This window comes from Lycorma delicatula, chromosome 7 (assembly GCF_047948215.1).
Source record: "Lycorma delicatula isolate Av1 chromosome 7, ASM4794821v1, whole genome shotgun sequence".
NCBI lineage: Eukaryota > Metazoa > Arthropoda > Insecta > Hemiptera > Fulgoridae > Lycorma > Lycorma delicatula.
This window is the reverse complement of record NC_134461.1, coordinates 1,984,316-1,996,943: the sequence shown is the minus strand read 5'-3', so window position 1 is coordinate 1,996,943 and position 12,628 is coordinate 1,984,316.

The following is a 12,628-nucleotide window of genomic DNA, read 5'->3' as shown; positions in this document are numbered from 1 at the left end:
GTGGTCAGACGTGCTACATTGTGAACTTTTACAATGTTTTCATTGTTTTTTGAAGTGGAAGGACAGTTGGACCAGTATCATCTTCGACCATAAAAAGAACATAAAAATGACTACACTATCATCTAACACTATATCTGATTGTTAGTTGTATGACTTTTAAAAAATATCCAAGGTCATATGTGTGACTATATATTCAATGTAGAATTTTCTGCTCTTTTCAGTGATGGGTTCAAAAATAGGTAATTCCATTTGAAAAAATTGTGCTTTCCTTGAAATAAAGTCAAGGTCACCATGAGATGTCGCCCCTCCAATCTGAGTAAGTTTTATTTAGGTAATTTTTTTGTATTGTGTGTAGTTTACGAGAAAATTTACTGGGGTAATTAAGATGAAACACCCTGAAAAAAGGTACATGGTATGACCTTGTACCTTGTGACCAGATATTTCAATATAAAATTTTCTACTCTTTTCATTTCTGGAGTCAAAAATATGTCATTCTATTTGAAAAAATCATGTTAACTTTGAAATAATAGTCAAGGTCACCATGAGATGTCCCCCTTCAATCTGAGGAACTTTTGATGAAGCCATTTTTTGTATTGTGTGTATTTTATGAGAAAATCACCTGGGGCAATGAAAATTAAACACTGTGTATGTGTGTGTGTGTGGTCAGTTTTTGCTCAATTAACTATTTCTTGGGACACTTCAATGTTGTTTCCGCTGGTCTGACTACAATTTTGGAATGAATTTTGTGAACACTTGACACATATTCAAATCTTAATTTAAAATTCACTGAACCACATAGAAACTTAAATTCAGTTCATCAGCTATCTCCCTAATTGAAAGTCTGTGGTCAGACGTGTGCTACATTGTGAACTTTTACAATGTTTTCATTGTTTTTTGAAGTGGAAGGACAGTTGGACCAGTATCATCTTCGACCATAAAAATGACTACACTATCATCTAACACTATATCTGATTGTTAGTTGTATGACTTTTAAAAAATATCCAAGGTCATATGTGTGACTATATATTCAATGTAGAATTTTCTGCTCTTTTCAGTGATGGGTTCAAAAATAGGTAATTCCATTTGAAAAAATTGTGCTTTCCTTGAAATAAAGTCAAGGTCACCATGAGATGTCGCCCCTCCAATCTGAGTAAGTTTTATTTAGGTAATTTTTTTGTATTGTGTGTAGTTTACGAGAAAATTTACTGGGGTAATTAAGATGAAACACACAGAAACCACATTTCACTGAACCACATAGAAACTTAAATTCAGTTCATCAGCTATCTCCCTAATTGAAAGTCTGTGGTCAGACGTGCTACATTGTGAACTTTTACAATGTTTTCATTGTTTTTTGAAGTGGAAGGACAGTTGGACCAGTATCATCTTCGACCATAAAAAGAACATAAAAATGACTACACTATCATCTAACACTATATCTGATTGTTAGTTGCATGACTTTTAAAAAATATCCAAGGTCATATGTGTGACTATATATTCAATGTAGAATTTTCTGCTCTTTTCAGTGATGGGTTCAAAAATAGGTAATTCCATTTGAAAAAATTGTGCTTTCCTTGAAATAAAGTCAAGGTCACCATGAGATGTCGCCCCTCCAATCTGAGTAACTTTTATTTAGGTAATTTTTTTGTATTGTGTGTAGTTTACGAGAAAATTTACTGGGGTAATTAAGATGAAACACCCTGAAAAAAGGTACAAGGTATGACCTTGTACCTTGTGACCAGATATTTCAATATAAAATTTTCTACTCTTTTCATTTCTGGAGTCAAAAATATGTCATTCTATTTGAAAAAATCATGTTAACTTTGAAATAATAGTCAAGGTCACCATGAGATGTCCCCCTTCAATCTGAGGAACTTTTGATGAAGCCATTTTTTGTATTGTGTGTATTTTATGAGAAAATCACCTGGGGCAATGAAAATTAAACACTGTGTATGTGTGTGTGTGTGTGTGTGGTCAGTTTTGGCTCAATTAACTATTTCTTGGGACACTTCAATGTTGTTTCCGCTGGTCTGACTACAATTTTGGAATGAATTTTGTGAACACTTGACACATATTCAAATCTTAATTTAAAATTCACTGAACCACATAGAAACTTAAATTCAGTTCATCAGCTATCTCCCTAATTGAAAGTCTGTGGTCAGACGTGTGCTACATTGTGAACTTTTACAATGTTTTCATTGTTTTTTGAAGTGGAAGGACAGTTGGACCAGTATCATCTTCGACCATAAAAATGACTACACTATCATCTAACACTATATCTGATTGTTAGTTGTATGACTTTTAAAAAATATCCAAGGTCATATGTGTGACTATATATTCAATGTAGAATTTTCTGCTCTTTTCAGTGATGGGTTCAAAAATAGGTAATTCCATTTGAAAAAATTGTGCTTTCCTTGAAATAAAGTCAAGGTCACCATGAGATGTCGCCCCTCCAATCTGAGTAAGTTTTATTTAGGTAATTTTTTTGTATTGTGTGTAGTTTACGAGAAAATTTACTGGGGTAATTAAGATGAAACACACAGAAACCACATTTCACTGAACCACATAGAAACTTAAATTCAGTTCATCAGCTATCTCCCTAATTGAAAGTCTGTGGTCAGACGTGCTACATTGTGAACTTTTACAATGTTTTCATTGTTTTTTGAAGTGGAAGGACAGTTGGACCAGTATCATCTTCGACCATAAAAAGAACATAAAAATGACTACACTATCATCTAACACTATATCTGATTGTTAGTTGTATGACTTTTAAAAAATATCCAAGGTCATATGTGTGACTATATATTCAATGTAGAATTTTCTGCTCTTTTCAGTGATGGGTTCAAAAATAGGTAATTCCATTTGAAAAAATTGTGCTTTCCTTGAAATAAAGTCAAGGTCACCATGAGATGTCGCCCCTCCAATCTGAGTAAGTTTTATTTAGGTAATTTTTTTGTATTGTGTGTAGTTTACGAGAAAATTTACTGGGGTAATTAAGATGAAACACACAGAAACCACATTTCACTGAACCACATAGAAACTTAAATTCAGTTCATCAGCTATCTCCCTAATTGAAAGTCTGTGGTCAGACGTGCTACATTGTGAACTTTTACAATGTTTTCATTGTTTTTTGAAGTGGAAGGACAGTTGGACCAGTATCATCTTCGACCATAAAAAGAACATAAAAATGACTACACTATCATCTAACACTATATCTGATTGTTAGTTGTATGACTTTTAAAAAATATCCAAGGTCATATGTGTGACTATATATTCAATGTAGAATTTTCTGCTCTTTTCAGTGATGGGTTCAAAAATAGGTAATTCCATTTGAAAAAATTGTGCTTTCCTTGAAATAAAGTCAAGGTCACCATGAGATGTCGCCCCTCCAATCTGAGTAAGTTTTATTTAGGTAATTTTTTTGTATTGTGTGTAGTTTACGAGAAAATTTACTGGGGTAATTAAGATGAAACACACAGAAACCACATTTCACTGAACCACATAGAAACTTAAATTCAGTTCATCAGCTATCTCCCTAATTGAAAGTCTGTGGTCAGACGTGCTACATTGTGAACTTTTACAATGTTTTCATTGTTTTTTGAAGTGGAAGGACAGTTGGACCAGTATCATCTTCGACCATAAAAAGAACATAAAAATGACTACACTATCATCTAACACTATATCTGATTGTTAGTTGTATGACTTTTAAAAAATATCCAAGGTCATATGTGTGACTATATATTCAATGTAGAATTTTCTGCTCTTTTCAGTGATGGGTTCAAAAATAGGTAATTCCATTTGAAAAAATTGTGCTTTCCTTGAAATAAAGTCAAGGTCACCATGAGATGTCGCCCCTCCAATCTGAGTAAGTTTTATTTAGGTAATTTTTTTGTATTGTGTGTAGTTTACGAGAAAATTTACTGGGGTAATTAAGATGAAACACACAGAAACCACATTTCACTGAACCACATAGAAACTTAAATTCAGTTCATCAGCTATCTCCCTAATTGAAAGTCTGTGGTCAGACGTGCTACATTGTGAACTTTTACAATGTTTTCATTGTTTTTTGAAGTGGAAGGACAGTTGGACCAGTATCATCTTCGACCATAAAAAGAACATAAAAATGACTACACTATCATCTAACACTATATCTGATTGTTAGTTGTATGACTTTTAAAAAATATCCAAGGTCATATGTGTGACTATATATTCAATGTAGAATTTTCTGCTCTTTTCAGTGATGGGTTCAAAAATAGGTAATTCCATTTGAAAAAATTGTGCTTTCCTTGAAATAAAGTCAAGGTCACCATGAGATGTCGCCCCTCCAATCTGAGTAAGTTTTATTTAGGTAATTTTTTTGTATTGTGTGTAGTTTACGAGAAAATTTACTGGGGTAATTAAGATGAAACACCCTGAAAAAAGGTACATGGTATGACCTTGTACCTTGTGACCAGATATTTCAATATAAAATTTTCTACTCTTTTCATTTCTGGAGTCAAAAATATGTCATTCTATTTGAAAAAATCATGTTAACTTTGAAATAATAGTCAAGGTCACCATGAGATGTCCCCCTTCAATCTGAGGAACTTTTGATGAAGCCATTTTTTGTATTGTGTGTATTTTATGAGAAAATCACCTGGGGCAATGAAAATTAAACACTGTGTATGTGTGTGTGTGTGGTCAGTTTTTGCTCAATTAACTATTTCTTGGGACACTTCAATGTTGTTTCCGCTGGTCTGACTACAATTTTGGAATGAATTTTGTGAACACTTGACACATATTCAAATCTTAATTTAAAATTCACTGAACCACATAGAAACTTAAATTCAGTTCATCAGCTATCTCCCTAATTGAAAGTCTGTGGTCAGACGTGTGCTACATTGTGAACTTTTACAATGTTTTCATTGTTTTTTGAAGTGGAAGGACAGTTGGACCAGTATCATCTTCGACCATAAAAATGACTACACTATCATCTAACACTATATCTGATTGTTAGTTGTATGACTTTTAAAAAATATCCAAGGTCATATGTGTGACTATATATTCAATGTAGAATTTTCTGCTCTTTTCAGTGATGGGTTCAAAAATAGGTAATTCCATTTGAAAAAATTGTGCTTTCCTTGAAATAAAGTCAAGGTCACCATGAGATGTCGCCCCTCCAATCTGAGTAAGTTTTATTTAGGTAATTTTTTTGTATTGTGTGTAGTTTACGAGAAAATTTACTGGGGTAATTAAGATGAAACACACAGAAACCACATTTCACTGAACCACATAGAAACTTAAATTCAGTTCATCAGCTATCTCCCTAATTGAAAGTCTGTGGTCAGACGTGCTACATTGTGAACTTTTACAATGTTTTCATTGTTTTTTGAAGTGGAAGGACAGTTGGACCAGTATCATCTTCGACCATAAAAAGAACATAAAAATGACTACACTATCATCTAACACTATATCTGATTGTTAGTTGTATGACTTTTAAAAAATATCCAAGGTCATATGTGTGACTATATATTCAATGTAGAATTTTCTGCTCTTTTCAGTGATGGGTTCAAAAATAGGTAATTCCATTTGAAAAAATTGTGCTTTCCTTGAAATAAAGTCAAGGTCACCATGAGATGTCGCCCCTCCAATCTGAGTAAGTTTTATTTAGGTAATTTTTTTGTATTGTGTGTAGTTTACGAGAAAATTTACTGGGGTAATTAAGATGAAACACCCTGAAAAAAGGTACATGGTATGACCTTGTACCTTGTGACCAGATATTTCAATATAAAATTTTCTACTCTTTTCATTTCTGGAGTCAAAAATATGTCATTCTATTTGAAAAAATCATGTTAACTTTGAAATAATAGTCAAGGTCACCATGAGATGTCCCCCTTCAATCTGAGGAACTTTTGATGAAGCCATTTTTTGTATTGTGTGTATTTTATGAGAAAATCACCTGTGGCAATGAAAATTAAACACTGTGTATGTGTGTGTGTGTGGTCAGTTTTTGCTCAATTAACTATTTCTTGGGACACTTCAATGTTGTTTCCGCTGGTCTGACTACAATTTTGGAATGAATTTTGTGAACACTTGACACATATTCAAATCTTAATTTAAAATTCACTGAACCACATAGAAACTTAAATTCAGTTCATCAGCTATCTCCCTAATTGAAAGTCTGTGGTCAGACGTGTGCTACATTGTGAACTTTTACAATGTTTTCATTGTTTTTTGAAGTGGAAGGACAGTTGGACCAGTATCATCTTCGACCATAAAAATGACTACACTATCATCTAACACTATATCTGATTGTTAGTTGTATGACTTTTAAAAAATATCCAAGGTCATATGTGTGACTATATATTCAATGTAGAATTTTCTGCTCTTTTCAGTGATGGGTTCAAAAATAGGTAATTCCATTTGAAAAAATTGTGCTTTCCTTGAAATAAAGTCAAGGTCACCATGAGATGTCGCCCCTCCAATCTGAGTAACTTTTATTTAGGTAATTTTTTTGTATTGTGTGTAGTTTACGAGAAAATTTACTGGGGTAATTAAGATGAAACACCCTGAAAAAAGGTACATGGTATGACCTTGTACCTTGTGACCAGATATTTCAATATAAAATTTTCTACTCTTTTCATTTCTGGAGTCAAAAATATGTCATTCTATTTGAAAAAATCATGTTAACTTTGAAATAATAGTCAAGGTCACCATGAGATGTCCCCCTTCAATCTGAGGAACTTTTGATGAAGCCATTTTTTGTATTGTGTGTATTTTATGAGAAAATCACCTGGGGCAATGAAAATTAAACACTGTGTATGTGTGTGTGTGTGGTCAGTTTTTGCTCAATTAACTATTTCTTGGGACACTTCAATGTTGTTTCCGCTGGTCTGACTACAATTTTGGAATGAATTTTGTGAACACTTGACACATATTCAAATCTTAATTTAAAATTCACTGAACCACATAGAAACTTAAATTCAGTTCATCAGCTATCTCCCTAATTGAAAGTCTGTGGTCAGACGTGTGCTACATTGTGAACTTTTACAATGTTTTCATTGTTTTTTGAAGTGGAAGGACAGTTGGACCAGTATCATCTTCGACCATAAAAATGACTACACTATCATCTAACACTATATCTGATTGTTAGTTGTATGACTTTTAAAAAATATCCAAGGTCATATGTGTGACTATATATTCAATGTAGAATTTTCTGCTCTTTTCAGTGATGGGTTCAAAAATAGGTAATTCCATTTGAAAAAATTGTGCTTTCCTTGAAATAAAGTCAAGGTCACCATGAGATGTCGCCCCTCCAATCTGAGTAACTTTTATTTAGGTAATTTTTTTGTATTGTGTGTAGTTTACGAGAAAATTTACTGGGGTAATTAAGATGAAACACCCTGAAAAAAGGTACAAGGTATGAACTTGTACCTTGTGACCAGATATTTCAATATAAAATTTTCTACTCTTTTCATTTCTGGAGTCAAAAATATGTCATTCTATTTGAAAAAATCATGTTAACTTTGAAATAATAGTCAAGGTCACCATGAGATGTCCCCCTTCAATCTGAGGAACTTTTGATGAAGCCATTTTTTGTATTGTGTGTATTTTATGAGAAAATCACCTGGGGCAATGAAAATTAAACACTGTGTATGTGTGTGTGTGTGTGGTCAGTTTTGACTCAATTAACTATTTCTTGGGACACTTCAATGTTGTTTCCGCTGGTCTGACTACAATTTTGGAATGAATTTTGTGAACACTTGACACATATTCAAATCTTAATTTAAAATTCACTGAACCACATAGAAACTTAAATTCAGTTCATCAGCTATCTCCCTAATTGAAAGTCTGTGGTCAGACGTGTGCTACATTGTGAACTTTTACAATGTTTTCATTGTTTTTTGAAGTGGAAGGACAGTTGGACCAGTATCATCTTCGACCATAAAAATGACTACACTATCATCTAACACTATATCTGATTGTTAGTTGTATGACTTTTAAAAAATATCCAAGGTCATATGTGTGACTATATATTCAATGTAGAATTTTCTGCTCTTTTCAGTGATGGGTTCAAAAATAGGTAATTCCATTTGAAAAAATTGTGCTTTCCTTGAAATAAAGTCAAGGTCACCATGAGATGTCGCCCCTCCAATCTGAGTAACTTTTATTTAGGTAATTTTTTTGTATTGTGTGTAGTTTACGAGAAAATTTACTGGGGTAATTAAGATGAAACACCCTGAAAAAAGGTACAAGGTATGAACTTGTACCTTGTGACCAGATATTTCAATATAAAATTTTCTACTCTTTTCATTTCTGGAGTCAAAAATATGTCATTCTATTTGAAAAAATCATGTTAACTTTGAAATAATAGTCAAGGTCACCATGAGATGTCCCCCTTCAATCTGAGGAACTTTTGATGAAGCCATTTTTTGTATTGTGTGTATTTTATGAGAAAATCACCTGGGGCAATGAAAATTAAACACTGTGTATGTGTGTGTGTGTGTGGTCAGTTTTGACTCAATTAACTATTTCTTGGGACACTTCAATGTTGTTTCCGCTGGTCTGACTACAATTTTGGAATGAATTTTGTGAACACTTGACACATATTCAAATCTTAATTTAAAATTCACTGAACCACATAGAAACTTAAATTCAGTTCATCAGCTATCTCCCTAATTGAAAGTCTGTGGTCAGACGTGCTAAATTGTGAACTTTTACAATGTTTTCATTGTTTTTTGAAGTGGAAGGACAGTTGGACCAGTATCATCTTCGACCATAAAAATGACTACACTATCATCTAACACTATATCTGATTGTTAGTTGTATGACTTTTAAAAAATATCCAAGGTCATATGTGTGACTATATATTCAATGTAGAATTTTCTGCTCTTTTCAGTGATGGTTTCAAAAATAGGTAATTCCATTTGAAAAAATTGTGCTTTCCTTGAAATAAAGTCAAGGTCACCATGAGATGTCGCCCCTCCAATCTGAGTAACTTTTATTTAGGTAATTTTTTTGTATTGTGTGTAGTTTACGAGAAAATTTACTGGGGTAATTAAGATGAAACACCCTGAAAAAAGGTACAAGGTATGACCTTGTACCTTGTGACCAGATATTTCAATATAAAATTTTCTACTCTTTTCATTTCTGGAGTCAAAAATATGTCATTCTATTTGAAAAAATCATGTTAACTTTGAAATAATAGTCAAGGTCACCATGAGATGTCCCCCTTCAATCTGAGGAACTTTTGATGAAGCCATTTTTTGTATTGTGTGTATTTTATGAGAAAATCACCTGGGGCAATGAAAATTAAACACTGTGTATGTGTGTGTGTGTGGTCAGTTTTGGCTCAATTAACTATTTCTTGGGACACTTCAATGTTGTTTCCGCTGGTCTGACTACAATTTTGGAATGAATTTTGTGAACACTTGACACATATTCAAATCTTAATTTAAAATTCACTGAACCACATAGAAACTTAAATTCAGTTCATCAGCTATCTCCCTAATTGAAAGTCTGTGGTCAGACGTGTGCTACATTGTGAACTTTTACAATGTTTTCATTGTTTTTTGAAGTGGAAGGACAGTTGGACCAGTATCATCTTCGACCATAAAAATGACTACACTATCATCTAACACTATATCTGATTGTTAGTTGTATGACTTTTAAAAAATATCCAAGGTCATATGTGTGACTATATATTCAATGTAGAATTTTCTGCTCTTTTCAGTGATGGGTTCAAAAATAGGTAATTCCATTTGAAAAAATTGTGCTTTCCTTGAAATAAAGTCAAGGTCACCATGAGATGTCGCCCCTCCAATCTGAGTAAGTTTTATTTAGGTAATTTTTTTGTATTGTGTGTAGTTTACGAGAAAATTTACTGGGGTAATTAAGATGAAACACACAGAAACCACATTTCACTGAACCACATAGAAACTTAAATTCAGTTCATCAGCTATCTCCCTAATTGAAAGTCTGTGGTCAGACGTGCTACATTGTGAACTTTTACAATGTTTTCATTGTTTTTTGAAGTGGAAGGACAGTTGGACCAGTATCATCTTCGACCATAAAAAGAACATAAAAATGACTACACTATCATCTAACACTATATCTGATTGTTAGTTGCATGACTTTTAAAAAATATCCAAGGTCATATGTGTGACTATATATTCAATGTAGAATTTTCTGCTCTTTTCAGTGATGGGTTCAAAAATAGGTAATTCCATTTGAAAAAATTGTGCTTTCCTTGAAATAAAGTCAAGGTCACCATGAGATGTCGCCCCTCCAATCTGAGTAACTTTTATTTAGGTAATTTTTTTGTATTGTGTGTAGTTTACGAGAAAATTTACTGGGGTAATTAAGATGAAACACCCTGAAAAAAGGTACAAGGTATGACCTTGTACCTTGTGACCAGATATTTCAATATAAAATTTTCTACTCTTTTCATTTCTGGAGTCAAAAATATGTCATTCTATTTGAAAAAATCATGTTAACTTTGAAATAATAGTCAAGGTCACCATGAGATGTCCCCCTTCAATCTGAGGAACTTTTGATGAAGCCATTTTTTGTATTGTGTGTATTTTATGAGAAAATCACCTGGGGCAATGAAAATTAAACACTGTGTATGTGTGTGTGTGTGTGTGTGGTCAGTTTTGGCTCAATTAACTATTTCTTGGGACACTTCAATGTTGTTTCCGCTGGTCTGACTACAATTTTGGAATGAATTTTGTGAACACTTGACACATATTCAAATCTTAATTTAAAATTCACTGAACCACATAGAAACTTAAATTCAGTTCATCAGCTATCTCCCTAATTGAAAGTCTGTGGTCAGACGTGTGCTACATTGTGAACTTTTACAATGTTTTCATTGTTTTTTGAAGTGGAAGGACAGTTGGACCAGTATCATCTTCGACCATAAAAATGACTACACTATCATCTAACACTATATCTGATTGTTAGTTGTATGACTTTTAAAAAATATCCAAGGTCATATGTGTGACTATATATTCAATGTAGAATTTTCTGCTCTTTTCAGTGATGGGTTCAAAAATAGGTAATTCCATTTGAAAAAATTGTGCTTTCCTTGAAATAAAGTCAAGGTCACCATGAGATGTCGCCCCTCCAATCTGAGTAAGTTTTATTTAGGTAATTTTTTTGTATTGTGTGTAGTTTACGAGAAAATTTACTGGGGTAATTAAGATGAAACACACAGAAACCACATTTCACTGAACCACATAGAAACTTAAATTCAGTTCATCAGCTATCTCCCTAATTGAAAGTCTGTGGTCAGACGTGCTACATTGTGAACTTTTACAATGTTTTCATTGTTTTTTGAAGTGGAAGGACAGTTGGACCAGTATCATCTTCGACCATAAAAAGAACATAAAAATGACTACACTATCATCTAACACTATATCTGATTGTTAGTTGTATGACTTTTAAAAAATATCCAAGGTCATATGTGTGACTATATATTCAATGTAGAATTTTCTGCTCTTTTCAGTGATGGGTTCAAAAATAGGTAATTCCATTTGAAAAAATTGTGCTTTCCTTGAAATAAAGTCAAGGTCACCATGAGATGTCGCCCCTCCAATCTGAGTAAGTTTTATTTAGGTAATTTTTTTGTATTGTGTGTAGTTTACGAGAAAATTTACTGGGGTAATTAAGATGAAACACACAGAAACCACATTTCACTGAACCACATAGAAACTTAAATTCAGTTCATCAGCTATCTCCCTAATTGAAAGTCTGTGGTCAGACGTGCTACATTGTGAACTTTTACAATGTTTTCATTGTTTTTTGAAGTGGAAGGACAGTTGGACCAGTATCATCTTCGACCATAAAAAGAACATAAAAATGACTACACTATCATCTAACACTATATCTGATTGTTAGTTGTATGACTTTTAAAAAATATCCAAGGTCATATGTGTGACTATATATTCAATGTAGAATTTTCTGCTCTTTTCAGTGATGGGTTCAAAAATAGGTAATTCCATTTGAAAAAATTGTGCTTTCCTTGAAATAAAGTCAAGGTCACCATGAGATGTCGCCCCTCCAATCTGAGTAAGTTTTATTTAGGTAATTTTTTTGTATTGTGTGTAGTTTACGAGAAAATTTACTGGGGTAATTAAGATGAAACACACAGAAACCACATTTCACTGAACCACATAGAAACTTAAATTCAGTTCATCAGCTATCTCCCTAATTGAAAGTCTGTGGTCAGACGTGCTACATTGTGAACTTTTACAATGTTTTCATTGTTTTTTGAAGTGGAAGGACAGTTGGACCAGTATCATCTTCGACCATAAAAAGAACATAAAAATGACTACACTATCATCTAACACTATATCTGATTGTTAGTTGTATGACTTTTAAAAAATATCCAAGGTCATATGTGTGACTATATATTCAATGTAGAATTTTCTGCTCTTTTCAGTGATGGGTTCAAAAATAGGTAATTCCATTTGAAAAAATTGTGCTTTCCTTGAAATAAAGTCAAGGTCACCATGAGATGTCGCCCCTCCAATCTGAGTAAGTTTTATTTAGGTAATTTTTTTGTATTGTGTGTAGTTTACGAGAAAATTTACTGGGGTAATTAAGATGAAACACCCTGAAAAAAGGTACATGGTATGACCTTGTACCT